Source organism: Cherax quadricarinatus, chromosome 6, assembly GCF_038502225.1.
Source record: "Cherax quadricarinatus isolate ZL_2023a chromosome 6, ASM3850222v1, whole genome shotgun sequence".
Lineage (NCBI taxonomy): Eukaryota > Metazoa > Arthropoda > Malacostraca > Decapoda > Parastacidae > Cherax > Cherax quadricarinatus.
In genome coordinates this window covers 14,607,141-14,630,474 of record NC_091297.1, presented here as the reverse complement: position 1 = coordinate 14,630,474, position 23,334 = coordinate 14,607,141, and the positions used below count along the sequence as shown (strand labels likewise).

The following is a 23,334-nucleotide window of genomic DNA, read 5'->3' as shown; positions in this document are numbered from 1 at the left end:
TGCCACACATTGTCACGCAGTGCCACACATTGTCACGCAGTGCCACACATTGTCACGCAGTGCCACACATTGTCACGCAGTGCCACACATTGTCACGCAGTGCCACACATTGTCACGCAGTGCCACACATTGTCACGCAGTGCCACACATTGTCACGCAGTGCCACACATTGTCACGCAGTGCCACACATTGTCACGCAGTGCCACACATTTTCACGCAGTGCCACACATTGTCACGCAGTGCCACACATTGTCACGCAGTGCCACACATTGTCACGCAGTGCCACACATTGTCACACAGTGCCACACATTTTCACGCAGTGCCACACATTTTCACGCAGTGCCACACATTTTCACGCAGTGCCACACATTGTCACGCAGTGCCACACATTGTCACGCAGTGCCACACATTTTCACGCAGTGCCACACATTGTCACGCAGTGCCACACATTGTCACGCAGTGCCACACAGTGTCACGCAGTGCCACACATTGTCACGCAGTGCCACACATTGTCACGCAGTGCCACACATTGTCACGCAGTGCCACACATTGTCACGCAGTGCCACACATTGTCACGCAGTGCCACACATTGTCACGCAGTGCCACACATTGTCACGCAGTGCCACACATTGTCACGCAGTGCCACACAGTGTCACGCAGTGCCACACAGTGGCACGCAGGGCCACACAGTGTCACGCAGTGCCACACATTGTAACGCAGTGCCACACATTGTCACGCAGTGCCACACATTGTCACGCAGTGCCACACATTGTCACGCAGTGCCACACATTGTCACGCAGTGCCACACAGTGTCACGCAGTGCCACACATTGTCACGCAGTGCCACACATTGTCACGCAGTGCCACACAGTGTCACGCAGTGCCACACATTGTCACGCAGTGCCACACAGTGTCACGCAGTGCCACACATTGTCACGCAGTGCCACACATTGTCACGCAGTGCCACACATTGTCACGCAGTGCCACACAGTGTCACGCAGTGCCACACATTGTCACGCAGTGCCACACATTGTCACGCAGTGCCACACAGTGTCACGCAGTGCCACACATTGTCACGCAGTGCCACACATTGTCACGCAGTGCCACACATTGTCACGCACTTCCAAACAATTTATTTTACTGTGTTAATTTCAAAATATAAACAGCACAATTGTTTCATCAAAATGGCGAATTATTTTTTTTAAATCATTTCAAATCAGCCAAAAGAATAATAAAATAGTCTTTTTTTCTTTTTACTAGTCCACAAAATTCTTGTCTGTTGCTTTCTTAAATAATAATTATAATAATTAATAACATACAATATGAGTGCAGATTCTTCTGTTAACAAACATAATCCAAAGAATAAACTGATCCACTTTATTAAATGTCTTAGATGTGACCATCACAGCGGTAATTGCTCTTCCTTCCTTCCTTCTTTCCTTCGTTCCTTCCTTCTTACCTCATGTAAGGCCTAAGAGTTTCTTTCAGCACAACTATGACTTAGTACAAGGTGTTTCACTCGTATGAGGCCCCAAGCAATGGTTTACTACTGACATGAACAAGATGGTTGCAGCTGCGGCTGTACCGCTCGGGGCCTCAGACATGAACAAGATGGTTGCAGCTACGGGAGTACCGCTCGGGGCCTCAGACATAAACAATATGGTTGCAGCTACGGCAGTACCGCTCGGGGCCTCAGACATGAACAAGATGGTTGCAGCTACGGCAGTACCGCTCGGGGCCTCAGACATAAACAATATGGTTGCAGCTACGGCAGTACCGCTCGGGGCCTCAGACATGAACAAGATGGTTGCAGCTACGGCAGTACCGCTCGGGGCCTCAGACATAAACAAGATGGTTGCAGCTACGGCAGTACCGCTCGGGGCCTCAGACATGAACAAGATGGTTGCAGCTACGGCAGTACCGCTCGGGGCCTCAGACATAAACAATATGGTTGCAGCTGCGGCTGTACCGCTCGGGGCCTCAGACATGAACAAGATGGTTGCAGCTACGGCAGTACCGCTCGGGGCCTCAGACATAAACAAGATGGTTGCAGCTACGGCAGTACCGCTCGGGGCCTCAGACATGAACAAGATGGTTGCAGCTGCGGCTGTACCGCTCGGGGCCTCAGACATGAACAAGATGGTTGCAACTACGGCAGTACCGCTCGGGGCCTCAGACATGAACAAGATGGTTGCAACTACGGCAGTACCGCTCGGGGCCTCAGACATAAACAATATGGTTGCAGCTACGGCAGTACCGCTCGGGGCCTCAGACATGAACAAGATGGTTGCAACTACGGCTGTACCGCTCGGGGCCTCAGACATGAACAAGATGGTTGCAACTACGGCAGTACCGCTCGGGGCCTCAGACATAAACAATATGGTTGCAGCTACGGCAGTACCGCTCGGGGCCTCAGACGTGAACAATATGGTTGCAACTACGGCAGTACCGCTCGGGGCCTCAGACATGAACAATATGGTTGCAACTACGGGAGTACCGCTCGGGGACTCAGACATAAACAAGATGGTTGCAACTACGGCAGTACCGCTCGGGGCCTCAGACATAAACAAGATGGTTGCAACTACGGCAGTACCGCTCGGGGCCTCAGACATAAACAAGATGGTTGCAACTACGGCAGTACCGCTCGGGGCCTCAGACATGAACAAGATGGTTGCAACTGCGGCTGTACCGCTCGGTGCCTCAGACATGAACAAGATGGTTGCAGCTACGGCAGTACCGCTCGGGGCCTCAGACATGAACAAGATGGTTGCAACTGCGGCTGTACCGCTCGGTGACTCAGACATGAACAAGATGGTTGCAGCTACGGCAGTACCGCTCGGGGCCTCAGACATGAACAAGATGGTTGCAACTGCGGCTGTACCGCTCGGTGCCTCAGACATGAACAAGATGGTTGCAGCTACGGCAGTACCGCTCGGGGCCTCAGACATGAACAATATGGTTGCAACTACGGGAGTACCGCTCGGGGACTCAGACATAAACAAGATGGTTTCAGCTACGGCAGTACCGCTCGGGGCCTCAGACATAAACAATATGGTTGCAGCTACGGCAGTACCGCTCGGGGCCTCAGACATGAACAAGATGGTTGCAGCTACGGCAGTACCGCTCGGGGCCTCAGACATGAACAAGATGGTTGCAGCTACGGCAGTACCGCTCGGGGCCTCAGACATGAACAATATGGTTGCAACTACGGCAGTACCGCTCGGGGCCTCAGACATGAACAATATGGTTGCAACTACGGGAGTACCGCTCGGGGACTCAGACATAAACAATATGGTTGCAACTACGGCAGTACCGCTCGGGGCCTCAGACATGAACAAGAGGCTGCAACTGCGGCTGTACCGCTCGGTGCCTCAGACATGAACAAGATGGTTGCAGCTACGGCAGTACCGCTCGGGGCCTCAGACCTGAACAAGATGGTTGCAACTGCGGCTGTACCGCTCGGTGACTCAGACATGAACAAGATGGTTGCAGCTACGGCAGTACCGCTCGGGGCCTCAGACATGAACAAGATGGTTGCAACTGCGGCTGTACCGCTCGGTGCCTCAGACATGAACAAGATGGTTGCAGCTACGGCAGTACCGCTCGGGGCCTCAGACATGAACAATATGGTTGCAACTACGGGAGTACCGCTCGGGGACTCAGACATAAACAAGATGGTTGCAGCTACGGCAGTACCGCTCGGGGCCTCAGACATAAACAATATGGTTGCAGCTACGGCAGTACCGCTCGGGGCCTCAGACATGAACAAGATGGTTGCAGCTACGGCAGTACCGCTCGGGGCCTCAGACATGAACAAGATGGTTGCAGCTACGGCAGTACCGCTCGGGGCCTCAGACATGAACAATATGGTTGCAACTACGGCAGTACCGCTCGGGGCCTCAGACATGAACAATATGGTTGCAACTACGGGAGTACCGCTCGGGGACTCAGACATAAACAATATGGTTGCAACTACGGCAGTACCGCTCGGGGCCTCAGACATAAACAAGATGGTTGCAACTACGGCAGTACCGCTCGGGGCCTCAGACATAAACACTATGGTTGCAGCTACGGCAGTACCGCTCGGGGCCTCAGACATGAACAAGATGGTTGCAGCTGCGGCTGTACCGCTCTGGGCCTCAGACATGAACAAGATGGTTGCAGCTACGGCAGTACCGCTCGGGGCCTCAGACATAAACAATATGGTTGCAGCTACGGCAGTACCGCTCGGGGCCTCAGACATGAACAATATGGTTGCAACTACGGCAGTACCGCTCGGGGCCTCAGACATGAACAATATGGTTGCAACTACGGGAGTACCGCTCGGGGCCTCAGACATAAACAAGATGGTTGCAACTACGGCAGTACCGCTCGGGGCCTCAGACATAAACAAGATGGTTGCAACTACGGCAGTACCGCTCGGGGCCTCAGACATGAACAAGATGGTTGCAACTGCGGCTGTACCGCTCGGTGCCTCAGACATGAACAAGATGGTTGCAGCTACGGCAGTACCGCTCGGGGCCTCAGACATGAACAAGATGGTTGCAACTGCGGCTGTACCGCTCGGTGACTCAGACATGAACAAGATGGTTGCAGCTACGGCAGTACCGCTCGGGGCCTCAGACATGAACAAGATGGTTGCAACTGCGGCTGTACCGCTCGGTGCCTCAGACATGAACAAGATGGTTGCAGCTACGGCAGTACCGCTCGGGGCCTCAGACATGAACAATATGGTTGCAACTACGGGAGTACCGCTCGGGGACTCAGACATAAACAAGATGGTTTCAGCTACGGCAGTACCGCTCGGGGCCTCAGACATAAACAATATGGTTGCAGCTACGGCAGTACCGCTCGGGGCCTCAGACATGAACAAGATGGTTGCAGCTACGGCAGTACCGCTCGGGGCCTCAGACATGAACAAGATGGTTGCAGCTACGGCAGTACCGCTCGGGGCCTCAGACATGAACAATATGGTTGCAACTACGGCAGTACCGCTCGGGGCCTCAGACATGAACAATATGGTTGCAACTACGGGAGTACCGCTCGGGGACTCAGACATAAACAATATGGTTGCAACTACGGCAGTACCGCTCGGGGCCTCAGACATGAACAAGAGGTTGCAACTGCGGCTGTACCGCTCGGTGCCTCAGACATGAACAAGATGGTTGCAGCTACGGCAGTACCGCTCGGGGCGTCAGACCTGAACAAGATGGTTGCAACTGCGGCTGTACCGCTCGGTGACTCAGACATGAACAAGATGGTTGCAGCTACGGCAGTACCGCTCGGGGCCTCAGACATGAACAAGATGGTTGCAACTGCGGCTGTACCGCTCGGTGCCTCAGACATGAACAAGATGGTTGCAGCTACGGCAGTACCGCTCGGGGCCTCAGACATGAACAATATGGTTGCAACTACGGGAGTACCGCTCGGGGACTCAGACATAAACAAGATGGTTGCAGCTACGGCAGTACCGCTCGGGGCCTCAGACATAAACAATATGGTTGCAGCTACGGCAGTACCGCTCGGGGCCTCAGACATGAACAAGATGGTTGCAGCTACGGCAGTACCGCTCGGGGCCTCAGACATGAACAATATGGTTGCAACTACGGCAGTACCGCTCGGGGCCTCAGACATGAACAATATGGTTGCAACTACGGGAGTACCGCTCGGGGACTCAGACATAAACAATATGGTTGCAACTACGGCAGTACCGCTCGGGGCCTCAGACATAAACAAGATGGTTGCAACTACGGCAGTACCGCTCGGGGCCTCAGACATAAACAATATGGTTGCAACTACGGCAGTACCGCTCGGGGCCTCAGACATAAACAAGATGGTTGCAACTACGGCAGTACCGCTCGTGGCCTCAGACATAAACAATATGGTTGCAACTACGGCAGTACCGCTCGGGGCCTCAGACATAAACAATATGGTTGCAGCTACGGCAGTACCGCTCGGGGCCTCAGACATAAACAATATGGTTGCAGCTACGGCAGTACCGCTCGGGGCCTCAGACATAAACAATATGGTTGCAGCTACGGCTGTACCGCTCGGGGCCTCAGACATAAACAAGATGGTTGCAGCTACGGCAGTACCGCTCGGGGCCTCAGACATAAACAATATGGTTGCAGCTACGGCAGTACCGCTCGGGGCCTCAGACATAAACAAGATGGTTGCAGCTACGGCAGTACCGCTCGGGGCCTCAGACATAAACAATATGGTTGCAGCTACGGCAGTACCGCTCGGGGCCTCAGACATAAACAATATGGTTGCAGCTACGGCAGTACCGCTCGGGGCCTCAGACATAAACAATATGGTTGCAGCTACGGCAGTACCGCTCGGGGCCTCAGACATAAACAATATGGTTGCAGCTACGGCAGTACCGCTCGGGGCCTCAGACATAAACAATATGGTTGCAGCTACGGCTGTACCGCTCGGGGCCTCAGACATAAACAAGATGGTTGCAGCTACGGCAGTACCGCTCGGGGCCTCAGACATAAACAATATGGTTGCAGCTACGGCAGTACCGCTCGGGGCCTCAGACATAAACAAGATGGTTGCAGCTACGGCAGTACCGCTCGGGGCCTCAGACATAAACAATATGGTTGCAGCTACGGCAGTACCGCTCGGGGCCTCAGACATAAACAATATGGTTGCAGCTACGGCAGTACCGCTCGGGGCCTCAGACATAAACAATATGGTTGCAGCTACGGCAGTACCGCTCGGGGCCTCAGACATAAACAATATGGTTGCAGCTACGGCAGTACCGCTCGGGGCCTCAGACATAAACAATATGGTTGCAGCTACGGCAGTACCGCTCGGGGCCTCAGACATAAACAATATGGTTGCAGCTACGGCAGTACCGCTCGGGGCCTCAGACATAAACAATATGGTTGCAGCTACGGCAGTACCGCTCGGGGCCTCAGACATAAACAATATGGTTGCAGCTACGGCAGTACCGCTCGGGGCCTCAGACATAAACAATATGGTTGCAGCTACGGCTGTACCGCTCGGGGCCTCAGACATAAACAAGATGGTTGCAGCTACGGCAGTACCGCTCGGGGCCTCAGACATAAACAATATGGTTGCAGCTACGGCAGTACCGCTCGGGGCCTCAGACATAAACAATATGGTTGCAGCTACGGCTGTACCGCTCGGGGCCTCAGACATAAACAATATGGTTGCAGCTACGGCAGTACCGCTCGGGGCCTCAGACATAAACAATATGGTTGCAGCTACGGCAGTACCGCTCGGGGCCTCAGACATAAACAATATGGTTGCAACTACGGCAGTACCGCTCGGGGCCTCAGACATAAACAATATGGTTGCAACTACGGCAGTACCGCTCGGGGCCTCAGACATAAACAAGATGGTTGCAGCTACGGCAGTACCGCTCGGGGCCTCCTACCAGACATCATCTACCTTCTCTAGATTTTTTCTAATATATCCAGTAAATAAAATATAAATAATTCCAATAAAGAAGGTATCATAACAGGTTTATAGTTAGGTGACTTAACAGAGAATGAGTTTCATCAAGGAAATGATTAAGTAACCATGATTAGTTTAGACCGGGGGTGGGAGAATTTTATGGGGGGAAGAGGGGGGATATTACCCACGAAACAAATCTGTGTAGAACGAAATTCTCCCACTAGACTTGAAGGTCCAGACAGTCCGGGAAACACAGGAAACATGCCAACTCAAAATAGTTTACTGAATCCATTTGTATGGAGAATACAGTTATACAAACTAAAGTGTATGATAAAGCAACTTTAAAAAATAAAGCACAAAATTAACAAAATAAAGTGAAAAATAAAGATACATGAAATAAGAGCAAAAGACAAATTTAACAAAAAATCTCAATAAGGAACCTGAAGAAACTAACAATTAAGAAATTAAAAATTATTTGTTTGAAAAAAATTTAACTATCATAATTTGCCTCGCTTATTAATCAATTTTTATGCATTTTTTTTATTTTTGTGTTTATTGCGCCTACAGTAAATGATAAAAGTTGTGTGATTATATGTGGTTATAAATAAAACCATAATTTTTAAAGAGGTGGAGGGGTAAGCCACCGGAAGGCCTCGGTCAGATGACCAAAAGCGTCAGCAAACACTTGTCCTATTTCCTGACTAACCTAATCTAACTTAGCCTTCAGCAGCCTCAGATTTTCATTTTCACCCCATTTACGGTAATTTTTCCCAATTCCCCGACCTAGGATCAAGATAGACACATGAGCAAACACCAGGACATATTAGAGAACGTTTCGGTCCTGGGACCTTGATTACCTCAGGTTGAAATTGATCAACCTTATAACCTTGATTACTTGTGGTTAGAAATGATCAACATTATAACATTGATTACTTCTAGTTAGAAATGATCAAGGTTCAGGACCGAAACGTTTTCGGTCCTGGTGTTTGCTCACGTGTCTTTCTAAAGCAGTTTGTGGGTATGCATCAGGAAGGTTTATACACTGACTATAACTGTAGCGAGCATTCATGAAACTATGTGAAGAAGAGTACCTGTTGTCTGTCTCCCTGACGAGGCTCACCAGCTTCTTGAAGTAGTCCAGACCGAAGACTCCCACTTCCTGTGTGTGGTTGTTCCTCCAGGTGATGGTCTCCAGGTAGGTCTCCCAGTCCAGCTGCCAAACACACACACACACACACACACACACACACACACACACACACACACACACACACACACACACACACACACACACACACACACACACACACACACACACGCACACACACACACACACAAACACACACACACACACAGTACCAAGTTAGTCAGGTTTGAAACTAATCGACTATATATGTTTGTCTGTCATACACTAACATTACGAAAGCACTTGGAATTTCTCTATTCTTTCACAGTGGTTGTTTTGCATATATGTATATATATATATATATATATATATATATATATATATATATATATATATATATATATATATATATATATATATATATATATATTTATACATATATATATATTTATATATATGTGTATATCTCGGTGTATATATATCCCATGTCCCAATATATATACCATGAGAGATACATATCATTTAGTGTGTATGAGAGGATAGACATAGAGGGCAGGTAAACGATAGATTTAGGTAATATCAACAAGCAAGATACCACGCAACACTTTACATATGCAGTGTTGCTTAATGCAGACTTAGTGCAACAAAGACAGTCCTGAAAATACTCAAAAATCTCTGCGATAAATCCGCATAAATCTGTTTCAACATCATAAAATTTACACATTTATTTACACATTTACACTGATATTTACATGGCTATGCAAATTTACACTGACCTTAAGAATTTTTAGCGAAATTAAGCAACATTATTGGACGCAAATTTTGTTGATGATATTGTGATGATTAATGAAAATTTTCAGTCAGTGTTGAGACTTAAGAAAATATTTCTTATCCAGATGAATTTATATAAAAGGAAATTCTTTGGAGAGTTTTGTTACCTGTAGTTACAGTGGTGTGGTGATGTCACCTCTGTCACCTGTAGTTACAGTGGTGTGGTGATGTCACCTCTGTCACCTGTAGTTACAGTGGTGTGGTGATGTCACCTCTGTCACCTGTAGTTACAGTGGTGTGGTGATGTCACCTCTGTCACCTGTAGTTACAGTGGTGTGGTGATGTCACCTCTGTCACCTGTAGTTACAGTGGTGTGGTGATGTCACCTCTGTCACCTGTAGTTACAGTGGTGTGGTGATGTCACCTCTGTCACCTGTAGTTACAGTGGTGTGGTGATGTCACCTCTGTCACCTGTAGTTACAGTGGTGTGGTGATGTCACCTCTGTCACCTGTAGTTACAGTGGTGTGGTGATGTCACCTCTGTCACCTGTAGTTACTGTGGTGTGGTGGAGTCACCTCTGTCACTCTGTCACCTGTAGTTACAGTGGTGTGGTGATGTCACCTCTGTCACCTGTAGTTACAGTGGTGTGGTGATGTCACCTCTGTCACCTGTAGTTACAGTGGTGTGGTGATGTCACCTCTGTCACCTGTAGTTACAGTGGTGTGGTGATGTCACCTCTGTCACCTGTAGTTACAGTGGTGTGGTGATGTCACCTCTGTCACCTGTAGTTACAGTGGTGTGGTGATGTCACCTCTGTCACCTGTAGTTACAGTGGTGTGGTGATGTCACCTCTGTCACCTGTAGTTACAGTGGTGTGGTGATGTCACCTCTGTCACCTGTAGTTACAGTGGTGTGGTGATGTCACCTCTGTCACCTGTAGTTACAGTGGTGTGGTGATGTCACCTCTGTCACCTGTAGTTACAGTGGTGTGGTGATGTCACCTCTGTCACCTGTAGTTACAGTGGTGTGGTGATGTCACCTCTGTCACCTGTAGTTACAGTGGTGTGGTGATGTCACCTCTGTCACCTGTAGTTACAGTGGTGTGGTGATGTCACCTCTGTCACCTGTAGTTACAGTGGTGTGGTGATGTCACCTCTGTCACCTGTAGTTACAGTGGTGTGGTGATGTCACCTCTGTCACCTGTAGTTACAGTGGTGTGGTGATGTCACCTCTGTCACCTGTAGTTACAGTGGTGTGGTGATGTCACCTCTGTCACCTGTAGTTACAGTGGTGTGGTGATGTCACCTCTGTCACCTGTAGTTACAGTGGTGTGGTGATGTCACCTCTGTCACCTGTAGTTACAGTGGTGTGGTGATGTCACCTCTGTCACCTGTAGTTACAGTGGTGTGGTGATGTCACCTCTGTCACCTGTAGTTACAGTGGTGTGGTGATGTCACCTCTGTCACCTGTAGTTACAGTGGTGTGGTGATGTCACCTCTGTCACCTGTAGTTACAGTGGTGTGGTGATGTCACCTCTGTCACCTGTAGTTACAGTGGTGTGGTGATGTCACCTCTGTCACCTGTAGTTACAGTGGTGTGGTGATGTCACCTCTGTCACCTGTAGTTACAGTGGTGTGGTGATGTCACCTCTGTCACCTGTAGTTACAGTGGTGTGGTGATGTCACCTCTGTCACCTGTAGTTACAGTGGTGTGGTGATGTCACCTCTGTCACCTGTAGTTACAGTGGTGTGGTGATGTCACCTCTGTCACCTGTAGTTACAGTGGTGTGGTGATGTCACCTCTGTCACCTGTAGTTACAGTGGTGTGGTGATGTCACCTCTGTCACCTGTAGTTACAGTGGTGTGGTGATGTCACCTCTGTCACCTGTAGTTACAGTGGTGTGGTGATGTCACCTCTGTCACCTGTAGTTACAGTGGTGTGGTGATGTCACCTCTGTCACCTGTAGTTACAGTGGTGTGGTGATGTCACCTCTGTCACCTGTAGTTACAGTGGTGTGGTGATGTCACCTCTGTCACCTGTAGTTACAGTGGTGTGGTGATGTCACCTCTGTCACCTGTAGTTACAGTGGTGTGGTGATGTCACCTCTGTCACCTGTAGTTACAGTGGTGTGGTGATGTCACCTCTGTCACCTGTAGTTACAGTGGTGTGGTGATGTCACCTCTGTCACCTGTAGTTACAGTGGTGTGGTGATGTCACCTCTGTCACCTGTAGTTACAGTGGTGTGGTGATGTCACCTCTGTCACCTGTAGTTACAGTGGTGTGGTGATGTCACCTCTGTCACCTGTAGTTACAGTGGTGTGGTGATGTCACCTCTGTCACCTGTAGTTACAGTGGTGTGGTGATGTCACCTCTGTCACCTGTAGTTACAGTGGTGTGGTGATGTCACCTCTGTCACCTGTAGTTACAGTGGTGTGGTGATGTCACCTCTGTCACCTGTAGTTACAGTGGTGTGGTGATGTCACCTCTGTCACCTGTAGTTACAGTGGTGTGGTGATGTCACCTCTGTCACCTGTAGTTACAGTGGTGTGGTGGAGTTACCTTTGTCACCTGTAGTTACAGTGGTGTGGTGATGTCACCTCTGTCACCTGTAGTTACAGTGGTGTGGTGATGTCACCTCTGTCACCTGTAGTTACAGTGGTGTGGTGATGTCACCTCTGTCACCTGTAGTTACAGTGGTGTGGTGATGTCACCTCTGTCACCTGTAGTTACAGTGGTGTGGTGATGTCACCTCTGTCACCTGTAGTTACAGTGGTGTGGTGATGTCACCTCTGTCACATCGGGTTACAGTGGTGTGGTGATCACCTCTGTCACCTGTAGTTACAGTGGTGTGGTGATGTCACCTAACACTTGTAGTTACGGTGGTGTGGTGGATGTCACCTCTGTCACCTGTAGTTACAGTGGTGTAGTGATGTCACCTCTGTCACCTGTAGTTACAGTGGTGTAGTGATGTCACCTCTGTCACCTGTAGTTACAGTGGTGTGGTGATGTCACCTCTGTCACCTGTAGTTACAGTGGTGTAGTGATGTCACCTCTGTCACCTGTAGTTACAGTGGTGTGGTGATGTCACCTCTGTCACCTGTAGTTACAGTGGTGTGGTGATGTCACCTCTGTCACCTGTAGTTACAGTGGTGTGGTGATGTCACCTCTGTCACCTGTAGTTACAGTGGTGTGATGGAGTCACCTATGTCACCTGTAGTTACAGTGGTGTGATGTCACCTCTGTCACCTGTAGTTACAGTGGTGTGGTGATGTCACCTCTGTCACCTGTAGTTACAGTGGTGTGGTGATGTCACCTCTGTCACCTGTAGTTACAGTGGTGTGGTGATGTCACCTCTGTCACCTGTAGTTACAGTGGTGTGGTGATGTCACCTCTGTCACCTGTAGTTACAGTGGTGTGGTGATGTCACCTCTGTCACCTGTAGTTACAGTGGTGTGGTGATGTCACCTCTGTCACCTGTAGTTACAGTGGTGTGGTGATGTCACCTCTGTCACCTGTAGTTACAGTGGTGTGATGGAGTCACCTATGTCACCTGTAGTTACAGTGGTGTAGTGATGTCACCTCTGTTACCTGTAGTTACAGTGGTGTGGTGGAGTCACCTCTGTCACCTGTTGTTACAGTGGTGTAGTGATGTCACCTCTGTTACCTGTAGTTACAGTGGTGTGGTGATGTCACCACTGTCACCTGTAGTTACAGTGGTGAGGTGGAGTCACCTTTGCCATCTGTAGTTACAGTGGTTTGGTGGAGTCAACTCTTTCACCTGTAGTTACAGCGGTGTGGTGAGGTCACCTCTGTCACCTGTAGTTACAGTGGTGTGGTGATGTCATCTCTGTCACCTGTAGTTACAGTGGTGTGATGGAGTCACCTATGTCACCTGTAGTTACAGTGGTGTGGTGGAGTCACCTCTGTCACCTGTAGTTACAGTGGTGTGGTGGTCAGTCACCTGTAGTTACAGTGGTGTGGTGGAGTCACCTATGTCACCTGTAGTTACAGTGTTGTGGTGATGTCACCTCTGTCACCTGTAGTTACTGTGGTGTGGTGGAGTCACCTCTGTCACTCTGTCACCTGTAGTTACAGTGGTGTGGTGATGTCACCTCTGTCACCTGTAGTTACAGTGGTTTGGTGGAGTCAACTCTTTCACCTGTAGTTACACCGGTGTGGTGAGGTCACCTCTGTCACCTGTAGTTACAGTGGTGTGGAGATGTCATCTCTGCCACCTGTAGTTACAGTGGTGTGGTGGAGTCACCTATGTCACCTGTAGTTACAGTGTTGTGGTGATGTCACCTCTGTCACCTGTAGTTACTGTGGTGTGGTGGAGTCACCTCTGTCACCTGTAGTTACAGTGGTGTGGTGATGTCACCTCTGTCACCTGTAGTTACAGTGGTGTGGTGGAGTCACCTCTGTCACCTGTAGTTACAGTGGTGTGGTGAAGTCACCTCTGTCACCTGTAGTTACAGTGGTGTGGTGAAGTCACCTCTGTCACCTGTAGTTACAGTGGTGTGGTGAAGTCACCTCTGTCACCTGTAGTTACAGTGGTGTGGTGAAGTCACCTCTGTCACCTGTAGTTACAGTGGTGTAGTGAAGTCACCTCTGTCACCTGTAGTTACAGTGGTGTAGTGAAGTCACCTCTGTCACCTGTAGTTACAGTGGTGTAGTGATGTCACCTCTGTTACCTGTAGTTACAGTGGTGTGGTGATGTCACCTCTGTCACCTGTAGTTACAGTGGTGTGGTGATGTCACCTCTGTCACCTGTAGTTACAGTGGTGTGGTGATGTCACCTCTGTCACCTGTAGTTACAGTGGTGTGGTGATGTCACCTCTGTCACCTGTAGTTACAGTGGTGTGGTGATGTCACCTCTGTCACCTGTAGTTACAGTGGTGTGGTGATGTCACCTCTGTCACCTGTAGTTACAGTGGTGTGGTGATGTCACCTCTGTCACCTGTAGTTACAGTGGTGTGGTGATGTCACCTCTGTCACCTGTAGTTACATTGGTGAGGTGGAGTCACCTCTGTCGCCTGCAGTTGCAGTGGTGTGGTGGTGTCACCTCTCTCACCTGTAGTAACAGAAGTGTGGTGGAGTCACCTTTGTCACTTGTAGTTACAGTGGTGTGGCTGAGTCACCTCTGGTACCTATAGTTACAGTGGTGTGGTGTAGTTACAGTCACCTCTGTCACCTGTAGTTCCAGTGGTGTGGTGGAGTCACCTGTGTCACCTGTAATTACAGTGGTGTGGTGGAGTCACCTATGTCTCCTGTAGTTACAGTGGTGTGGTGATTCACCTCTGTCACCTGTAGTTACAGTGGTGTCGTGGAGTCACCTTTGTCACCTGTAGTTACAGTGGTGTGATGGAGTCACCTCTGTCACCTGTAGTTACAGTGGTGTGGTGATGTCACCTCTGTCACCTGTAGTTACAGTGGTGTGGTGGAGTCACCTCTGTCACCTGTAGTTACAGTGGTGTGGTGGAGTCACCTCTGTCACCTGTAGTTACAGTGGTGTGGTGGAGTCACCTGTGTCACCTGTAGTTGCAGTGGTGTGGTGATTCACCTGTGTCACCTGTAGTTGCAGTGGTGTGGTGGAGTCACCTGTGTCACCTGTAGTTGCAGTGGTGTGGTGGAGTCACCTCTGTCTCCTGTAGTTACAGTGGTGTGGTGATTCACCTCTGTCACCTGTAGTTACAGTGGTGTCGTGGAGTCACCTTTGTCACCTGTAGTTACAGTGGTGTGATGGAGTCACCTCTGTCTCCTGTAGTTACAATGGTGTGGTGAGCCACCTCTGTCACCTGTAATTACTGTCACCTGTGTCAGTGTAGTTACAGTGGTGTGGTGGAGTCTGTCACCTGTAGTTACAGTGGAGTGGTGATTCACCTCTGTCACCTGTAGTTACAGTGGTGTCGTGGAGTCACCTTTGTCACCTGTAGTTACAGTGGTGTGGTGGAGTCACCTCTGTCTCCTGTAGTTACAGTGGTGTGGTGGAGTCACCTCTGTCACCTGTAGTTACAGTGGTGTGGTGGAGTCACCTCTGTCACCTGTAGTTACAGTGGTGTGGTGGAGTCACCTCTGTCACCTGTAGTTACAGTGGTGTGGTGGAGTCACCTCTGTCACCTGTAGTTACAGTGGTGTGGTGCAGTCACCTCTGTCACCTGTATTTAAAATGGTGTGGTGAGTCACTTCTGTCTCCTGTAGTTAAAGTAGTGTGGTGGAGTCACCTCTGTCACCTGTAGTTGCAGTGGTGTGGTGATTCACCTCTGTCACCTGTAGTTGCAGTGGTGTGGTTGAGTCACCTCTGTCTCCTGTAGTTACAGTGGTGTGGTGATTCACCTCTGTCACCTGTAGTTACAGTGGTGTGGTGGAGTCACCTTTGTCACCTGTAGTTACAGTGGTGTGGTGGACCTCTGTCACCTGTGTGGTGGAGTCACCTATGTCACCTGCAGTTACAGTGGTGTGGTGCAGTCACCTCTGTCACCTGTAGTTAAATTGGTGTGGTGGAGTCACCTCTGTCGCCTGTAGTTACAGTGGTGTGGTGGAGTCACCTTTGTCACCTGTAGTTACAGTGGTGTGGTGGAGTCACCTCTGTCACCTGTAGTTACAGTGGTGTGGTGGAGTCACCTCTGTCACCTGTAGTTACAGTGGTGTGGTGGAGTCACCTCTGTCACCTGTAGTTACAGTGGTGTGGTGGAGTCACCTCTGTCACCTGTAGTTACAGTGGTGTGGTGGAGTCACCTCTGTCACCTGTAGTTACAGTGGTGTGGTGGAGTCACCTCTGTCACCTGTAGTTACAGTGGTGTGGTGGAGTCACCTCTGTCACCTGTAGTTACAGTGGTGTGGTGGAGTCACCTCTGTCACCTGTAGTTACAGTGGTGTGGTGGAGTCACCTCTGTCACCTGTAGTTACAGTGGTGTGGTGGAGTCACCTCTGTCACCTGTAGTTACAGTGGTGTGGTGGAGTCACCTCTGTCACCTGTAGTTACAGTGGTGTGGTGGAGTCACCTCTGTCACCTGTAGTCAGTGGTGTGGAGTCACCTCTGTCACCTGTAGTCACCTCTGTCACCTGTAGTTACAGTGGTGTGGTGGAGTCACCTCTGTCCCTTGTAGTTACAGTGGTGCGGTGGAGTCACCTCTGTCACCTGTAGTAACAGAGGAGTGGTAGACTTACCTCTGTCACCTGTAGTTACAGTGGTGTGGTGGAGTCACCTCTGTCACCTGTAGTAACAGAGGAGTGGTGGAGTCACCTCTGTCACCTGTAGTTACAGTGGTGTGGTGGAGTCACCTCTGTCACCTGTAGTTACAGTGGTGTGGTGGAGTCACCTCTGTCACCTGTAGTTACAGTGGTGTGGTGGAGTCACCTCTGTCACCTGTAGTTACAGTGGTGTGGTGGAGTCACCTCTGTCACCTGTAGTTACAGTGGTGTGGTGGAGTCACCTTTGTCACCTGTAGTTGCAGTGGTGTGGTGGAGTCACCTCTGTCACCTGTAGTTACAGTGGTGTGGTGGAGTCACCTCTGTCACCTGTAGTTACAGTGGTGTGGTGGAGTCACCTCTGTCACCTGTAGTTACAGTGGTGTGGTGGAGTCACCTCTGTCACCTGTAGTTACAGTGGTGTGGTGGAGTCACCTCTGTCACCTGTAGTTACAGTGGTGTGGTGGAGTCACCTCTGTCACCTGTAGTTACAGTGGTGTGGTGGAGTCACCTCTGTCACCTGTAGTTACAGTGGTGTGGTGGAGTCACCTTTGTCACCTGTAGTTACAGTGGTGTGGTGGAGTCACCTGTGTCACCTGTAGTTACAGTGGTGTGGTGGAGTCACCTTTGTCACCTGTAGTTACAGTGGTGTGGTGGAGTCACCTTTGTCACCTGTAGTTACAGTGGTGTGGTGGAGTCACCTCTGTCACCTGTAGTTACAGTGGTGTGGTGGAGTCACCTCTGTCACCTGTAGTTACAGTGGTGTGGTGGAGTCACCTCTGTCACCTGTAGTTACAGTGGTGTGGTGGAGTCACCTCTGTCACCTGTAGTTACAGTGGTGTGGTGGAGTCACCTCTGTCACCTGTAGTTACAGTGGTGTGGTGGAGTCACCTCTGTCACCTGTAGTTACAGTGGTGTGGTGGAGTCACCTCTGTCACCTGTAGTTACAGTGGTGTGGTGGAGTCACCTCTGTCACCTGTAGTTACAGTGGTGTGGTGGAGTCACCTCTGTCACCTGTAGTTACAGTGGTGTGGTGGAGTCACCTCTGTCACCTGTAGTTACAGTGGTGTGGTGGAGTCACCTGTAGCTACAGTGGTGTGGTGTCACCTGTAGTTACAGTGGTGTGGTGGAGTCACCTCTGTCACCTGTAGTTACAGTGGTGTGGTGGAGTCACCTCTGTCACCTGTAGTTTCAGTGGTGTGGTGGAGTCACCTCTGTCAGTGGTGTGGTGGAGTCACTGTAATTACAGTAGTGTGGTGTGATGGAGTCACCTCTGTCTCCTGTAGTTACAATGGTGTGGTGGAGCCACCTTTGTCACCTGTAATTACAGTGGTGTGGTGGAGTCACCTTTGTCACCTCTAGTTACAGTGGTGTGGTGGAGTCACCTTCGTCATCTGTAGTTACAGTGGTGTGGTGGAGTCACCTCTGTCACCTGTAGTTACAGTGGTGTGGTGGAGTCACCTCTGTCTCCTGTAGTTACAGTGGTGTGGTGGAGTCACCTTTGTCACCTGCAGTTGCAGTGGTGTGGTGGAGTCACCTGTGTCACCTGTAGTTGCAGTGGTGTGGTGGAGTCACCTGTGTCACCTGTAGTTGCAGTGGTGTGGTGGAGTCACCTGTGTCACCTGTAGTTGCAGTGGTGTGGTGATTCACCTCTGTCATCTGTAGTTACAGTGGTGTGGTGGAGTCACCTGTGTCACCTGTAGTTGCAGTGGTGTGGTGATTCACCTGTGTCACCTGTAGTTGCAGTGGTGTGGTGGAGTCACCTCACCATTTAAAGGGTGGGGGAGTAAATTTCCAAAGGCTGCAGTGGTGGGTGAGCCCCTCTGTCACCGTAGTTACAGGGGTGAAGTCCCTGTCACCAGTAACAGAGGAGGGGGACTTACCTCTGTCCCCCAAAGTTACAGGGTTTTGGGTGGGTCCCCCCTGACCCCGTATTTACAGTGGTGGGAGTCACCCCACCTGTAAAAAGAGGGGGTAGACCCCTTGTCCCCTTTAGACAGTGGTGGGTGGAGTCCCTGTCCCCAAAAAACAGGGAGTGGTGGAGTCACCTTGCACCTGCGCGTGGTGTGGAGATTCCCCACCCAGTTACAGTGGTGTGGAGCCCCTCTGTCCCTTACCCAAGTGGTGGGTGGAATCCCCTCTGTCCCTGTAATTACAGGGTGGGGGAGTCACCTTTTCACCTGCAGGGGGGTGGGTGGAGTCATCTGTGCCGAGTGCAGGGTGTGGTGGCACCTTGTCCCCCAGAAGGGGGGTGGAGTCACCTGTGTCCCCCAAATCGTGGTGGTGATTCCCCCTGCATCGGGACAGGGTGTGGGGGAGTCATGGCCCCCGAGGCAGTGGTGTGGGGATTTACCGCCACCGGGAGTGGGTGGGGGAGTCACCGTGTCACCGAGTGGAGGGGGGTGAGCCCCCCCCTTTGGAGTTACAGGGTGGGTGATTTCCCTCTGCCCCTGTAGTTACAGTGGTGTCGGAGCCCTTTTGTCACCGGGGAGAAGGCGGATGGACACCTCTGTCCCCTGTAGTTAAATGGGTGGGGGCCCCTTTGTCACCTGTAAACAGTGGTGTGGTGGAGTCCCCTTTTGCACTTGTGTTACATTGGTGGTAGTCACCTGTCTTCGAGTTGGTGGTGGGGGGGGCATTTTGTCATCGTGCGGGTGGTGGAGCACCGTTACCGTGTTCGGGGTGGTGGAGTCACCGGCCCCCCAGGAGGGTGGGGGGAGTCCGGCCCCTGTAGTTATGGTGTGGTGATTCACCTCTTCCCCGTAGCTGCAGTGGTGGGGGGAGTCACCTGTGTCACTGAGGCAGTGGGTCTTGAGCCCCCCGTGCAAGTTGAGTGGTGGGGTGACCCCCACCCTGTCACCGAGTTCGGGGGTGGGGTGGAGTCCCCCATGTCACCGGTTTTTGGTGGTGGGGGGGAGTACCCTGTCACCGTAAAATGGTGTGGGGAGTTAACTTTGTCACCGGTTACAGGGGGGGGGGCAGCACCTCAACACCTGTATTTAAAGGGAGGGGGGAGCCACCCTGTCGGAGCAGGGAGGGTGAGTCAAACCCCCAGTTTCAGGGTGTGGTGAGTCCCCCTTGCACCGGGGTCAGGGTGGTGGTAACCTCTGTCCCCTGTAGACAGGGGGTGGTGATACCCTGTCCCCCCGCAGTTGCAGTGGGGGGTGGAGCCACTTGTCACCCGATTTAAATGTTGTGGTGGGGGCAACACCGATTTAAAGGGTGGACACTCATCCTGTAAAGTACAGTGGTGGGGAGTCACCTGTCACCACCCGGTGGTGGGGGAGTCACCCCACCGTAGCAGGGTGGTACCCCCGCCTGTAGCATGGGTGGTGGTTTCCACTCCACCGAGGCAGGTGGGGGGGGAGCACCCCCCCCCAGTTACAGTGGTGGGGGAGTCACCCTTTCATTGTAACAGGGGAGGGGGACTTACCTTCACCGTGACGTGGTGTCAGGGAGTCCCCCTACCCTGAGTTACAGGTGTGGGGGAGTCACCCTGTCACCCGGAACAGGGGGGTGGGATTACTCTGTCACCGGGAAGAAAAGGGGGTGGGAGTCATCTCGTCCCCCGTAGAAAAGGGGGAGGGTGGAGCCCCTGTCACCAGTGCAGTGGTGGGTGGACACCGGTATTTGTGTTACACGGGGGGGGGAGCACCCTGTCACCGGGACTTTGGGTGGTGGAGCCCTTTGTCACCTGAGGGGGGGTTAGGTCACCGCCCCTGGGGTTGCGTGGGTGGAGCCACCGGCACCGGGTTGGTGGTGGGTGAGCACCCAGCACCTGATTTGCAGGGTGTGGGTTTCCCCCGTCATCTGTATTTCAGGGGTGGGTGGAGTCACTGTGTCCCCCGTAGTTCAGTTGTGGGGTGATTCACCGGCCACCGAGGCAGTGGTGTGGGGGACACCTTGTCACCGGGCAGTGGTGGGTGGAGCACCTCTTTTTGTAGTTACAGGAGGGTGATCCACCCTGTCACCATTTAAATGGAGGGGGAGTCCCCTTTTGTCCCCCGAGTTCGTGGAGGGATCCCCCTCTGTCCCCGGGTTCCAATGGTGTGGTAGCCATTTTGTCATGTAATTACAGTGGGGGTGGCGTCACCTTGTCACTTGTAGACAGTGGTGTGGTGGTTTTTCTGTCATCAAAATTTACAGTGGTGGGGGGGAGTCCCCTTTGTCACCTGCAGTGAAAAGGGGGGTGGGCCCCCGACCTGAGCGTGGTGTGGTGGAGTCACCGTCACCTGTGTGCAGTGGTGGGTGGAGTCCCCGGCACCAGTTGCAGTGGGTGGGGATTCACCCTGTCACCGTAGTTACAGGGTGGGTGAGCGCCTATGTCACCTGTATTTACAGGGGGGGGTGGAGTCACCCCACCCGCAGTTACAGGGGTGGGTGCAGCACCCTGTCCCCCTATTTAAAATTTTGGGGTGAAGTCCCCTCGTCGCCTGTAGTTAAGGTGGGGGAGTCACATTTGTCCCCCGTGGTTTCCCAGTGGTGTGGGGGAGTCATCTGCCCCCGTAGTTACAGGGGGTTGGTGGAACCTCGCCCCTGTAACGTGGTGTGGGAGTACCTTCGACTGTAGTATGGGTGGGGGGGAGTCACTCGTCCCCCAAAATTTCAGGGTGTGGTGAGCACCCAGGTCACCGTAGTTTGGGTGGTGACACCTGATCCGAGACAGGGGGGAGCCCCTTTTGTCACCGTAGTTGGGGCGGTGCGGTGGATTCCCCTTGCCCCCGTAACAGGGTGGGGGCAGTCACCCGTCGCCCGGGTTTTACAGTGGGGGGAGTCTTTTTGGCCACGAGGCAGTGGTGGGTGAGCCACCCGCACCAGCGCAGTGGGGGGACACCGGCACCCAGGGAGGTGGGTCACCGTTACCGAGTGAGTGGTGGGTGATTCCCCCTCCCATCTGAGTTACAGTGGTGGTGGGGCACCGGCCCCCTTTAGGAGTGGTGGGGGATTCACCTGTGTCACCTGTAGTGCAGGGTTGGGTGGAGTCCCCGGGGCCCCCCAAAAGGCAGTGGTGGGGAGCCACCTGTCTTTTGTAGTTACAGTGTTGGGTGATTCACCGTCACCGTAGTTACAGTGGTGTAAAAGGAGTCCCCCGTCACCCGTGTAATGGGGGGATATCCCGTCCCTGTAGTTACAATTGGGGAGCCCCCTTTCACCTGTAAAATGGTGGGGTGGAGTCCCCTTTTGTCACCTGTAGACAGGGTGGGGGGAGTCACCGCATCAGTTACAGGTGGGGGGAGTCATTTTTGCACCGCATTTGCAGTGGTGGGGGAGCCCACCGTCACCTGTAGTGCAGTGGTGGGGGAGAAAGGTTACCTGGGGCGCAGTGGTGTGGTGAGCACCGGCACCAGTATGGGGGTGATTCACCTGCAGTAGTTCAGGGTGGGGGAGCCCCCCATGTCACCTGTATTTCCAGTGGGGGGGAGTCACCCTGTCACCATAGTTTTTGGGGGTGGTGGAGTTTTTTCACCTGATTTACAGTGGTGTGGGGGAGTCACCATGTCACCTGCAGTTACAGTGGTGGCAGCACCTCTGCACCTGTATTTAAAACGGTGGGGAGCCCCTCTGTCGCCTGTGTTACAGTGGTGTGGGGGAGCCACATTTGTCCCCCGTATTTTCAGTGGGGGGTGGAGTCACCTTGCCCCCGTGTTACAGTGGTGTGGGAGTCATCTCTGTCCCCAGTTGCAGTGGTGTGGTGGAGTCACCTCGCCCCAAAGTTACAGTGGTGGGAGTCCCAGTCCCCCGGGTTACAGTGGTGTGGGGGAGTCACGTCGATCCTGTAGTTACAGTGGGTGGATTCACCTTGTCACCGTGGTTGGGGGGGCGGGGGAGTATCTCGTCACCTGAGTACAGGGTGTGGTGCAGCACCTCGTCGCCCAGTTACAGTGGTGGGGAGTCCTTTTGCCACATGTACCCGCAGGGTGGGGGAGTCCCCCTGTCACCTTTTACAGGGGTGGGGGGCCTCGCACCAAAGGGGGAGGGACCCGTCATGAGTTACATGGTGGGTGAGTCACCCTGACCCCGTTACAGGGTGGGGATACCTGTCACCGGGAACAGAGGAGGAGATCATCTCCCCCTTGGTTACAGTGGTTTTTGGGGGAGCCACCTCGTCACCTGGAAAGAGGAGTGGTGGATATTTTGGTCACCTGAGGCAGTGGTGGGGTAGAGCCCCGGTCCCGGTACAGTGGGTGGGGGAGCACCCACCAGCCAGGGTGTGGTGAACACCCGTCTCCTGAAATTTCGGGGTGTGGGGAGTCACCTTGGTAGCAGCTGCAGTGGTGTGGTGGAGTCATCCACCGAAGGCAGTGGTGGGGGTGAGCCCCCACCCCCGTAGTTGCAGGGTGGGGAGAAACCCCAGCACCGTGGGCAGGATTTTTCACCTGTCATCGGGGCCAGGGGTGGTGGAGCCAGGTCACCTGGGGCAGTGGTGGTGATTTCCCCTCCCGGTTGCAGTGGTGGGGAGCACCGTCCCCCAGTTGAGGGGGGGTGAGCCACCTCTTCCTGGAGACAGGGGAGGGTGATTTACCCTGTAAAATTGTAGTTACAGGGTGTCGGGGGAGTCCCCTTTTGTCCCCTTGGTTACAGTGCGGAGGGAGTCACCCCTTTTTCCCCCGTAGAATTGGGTGGACCCCCCTTGTCACCTGTTTTTACAGTGGGGGGGGAGCCCCCTTTGTCACCTGAGTTACTTTGGGGTGGGGGATCCCCTTTGTCACCCGGTTACGGTGGTGGGGAGTCCCCTTTTGTCACCTGCGTTGCAGGGTGTGGTGGAGCCACCGCACCAGTGCAGGGGGGTGGGGTCACCGGGCCCCCCCAGGTGCAGGGTG

The 23,334-nt window shown here is 52.4% G+C and overlaps 1 protein-coding gene across 1 annotated transcript in view; it reads right to left on the bottom strand.

Annotated features, from left to right (window-relative positions):
- LOC128692346 (neprilysin-4) overlaps positions 1 to 8,636 on the bottom strand; it is a 39,145-nt gene extending 30,509 nt beyond the window's left edge. The window contains exon 1 of the mRNA XM_070080570.1: positions 8,519 to 8,636. The gene's annotated coding sequence lies outside the window, so the exon portion shown is untranslated. The remainder of the gene's footprint in view (positions 1 to 8,518) is intronic.
- Positions 8,637 to 23,334: the final 14,698 nt, after the last annotated feature.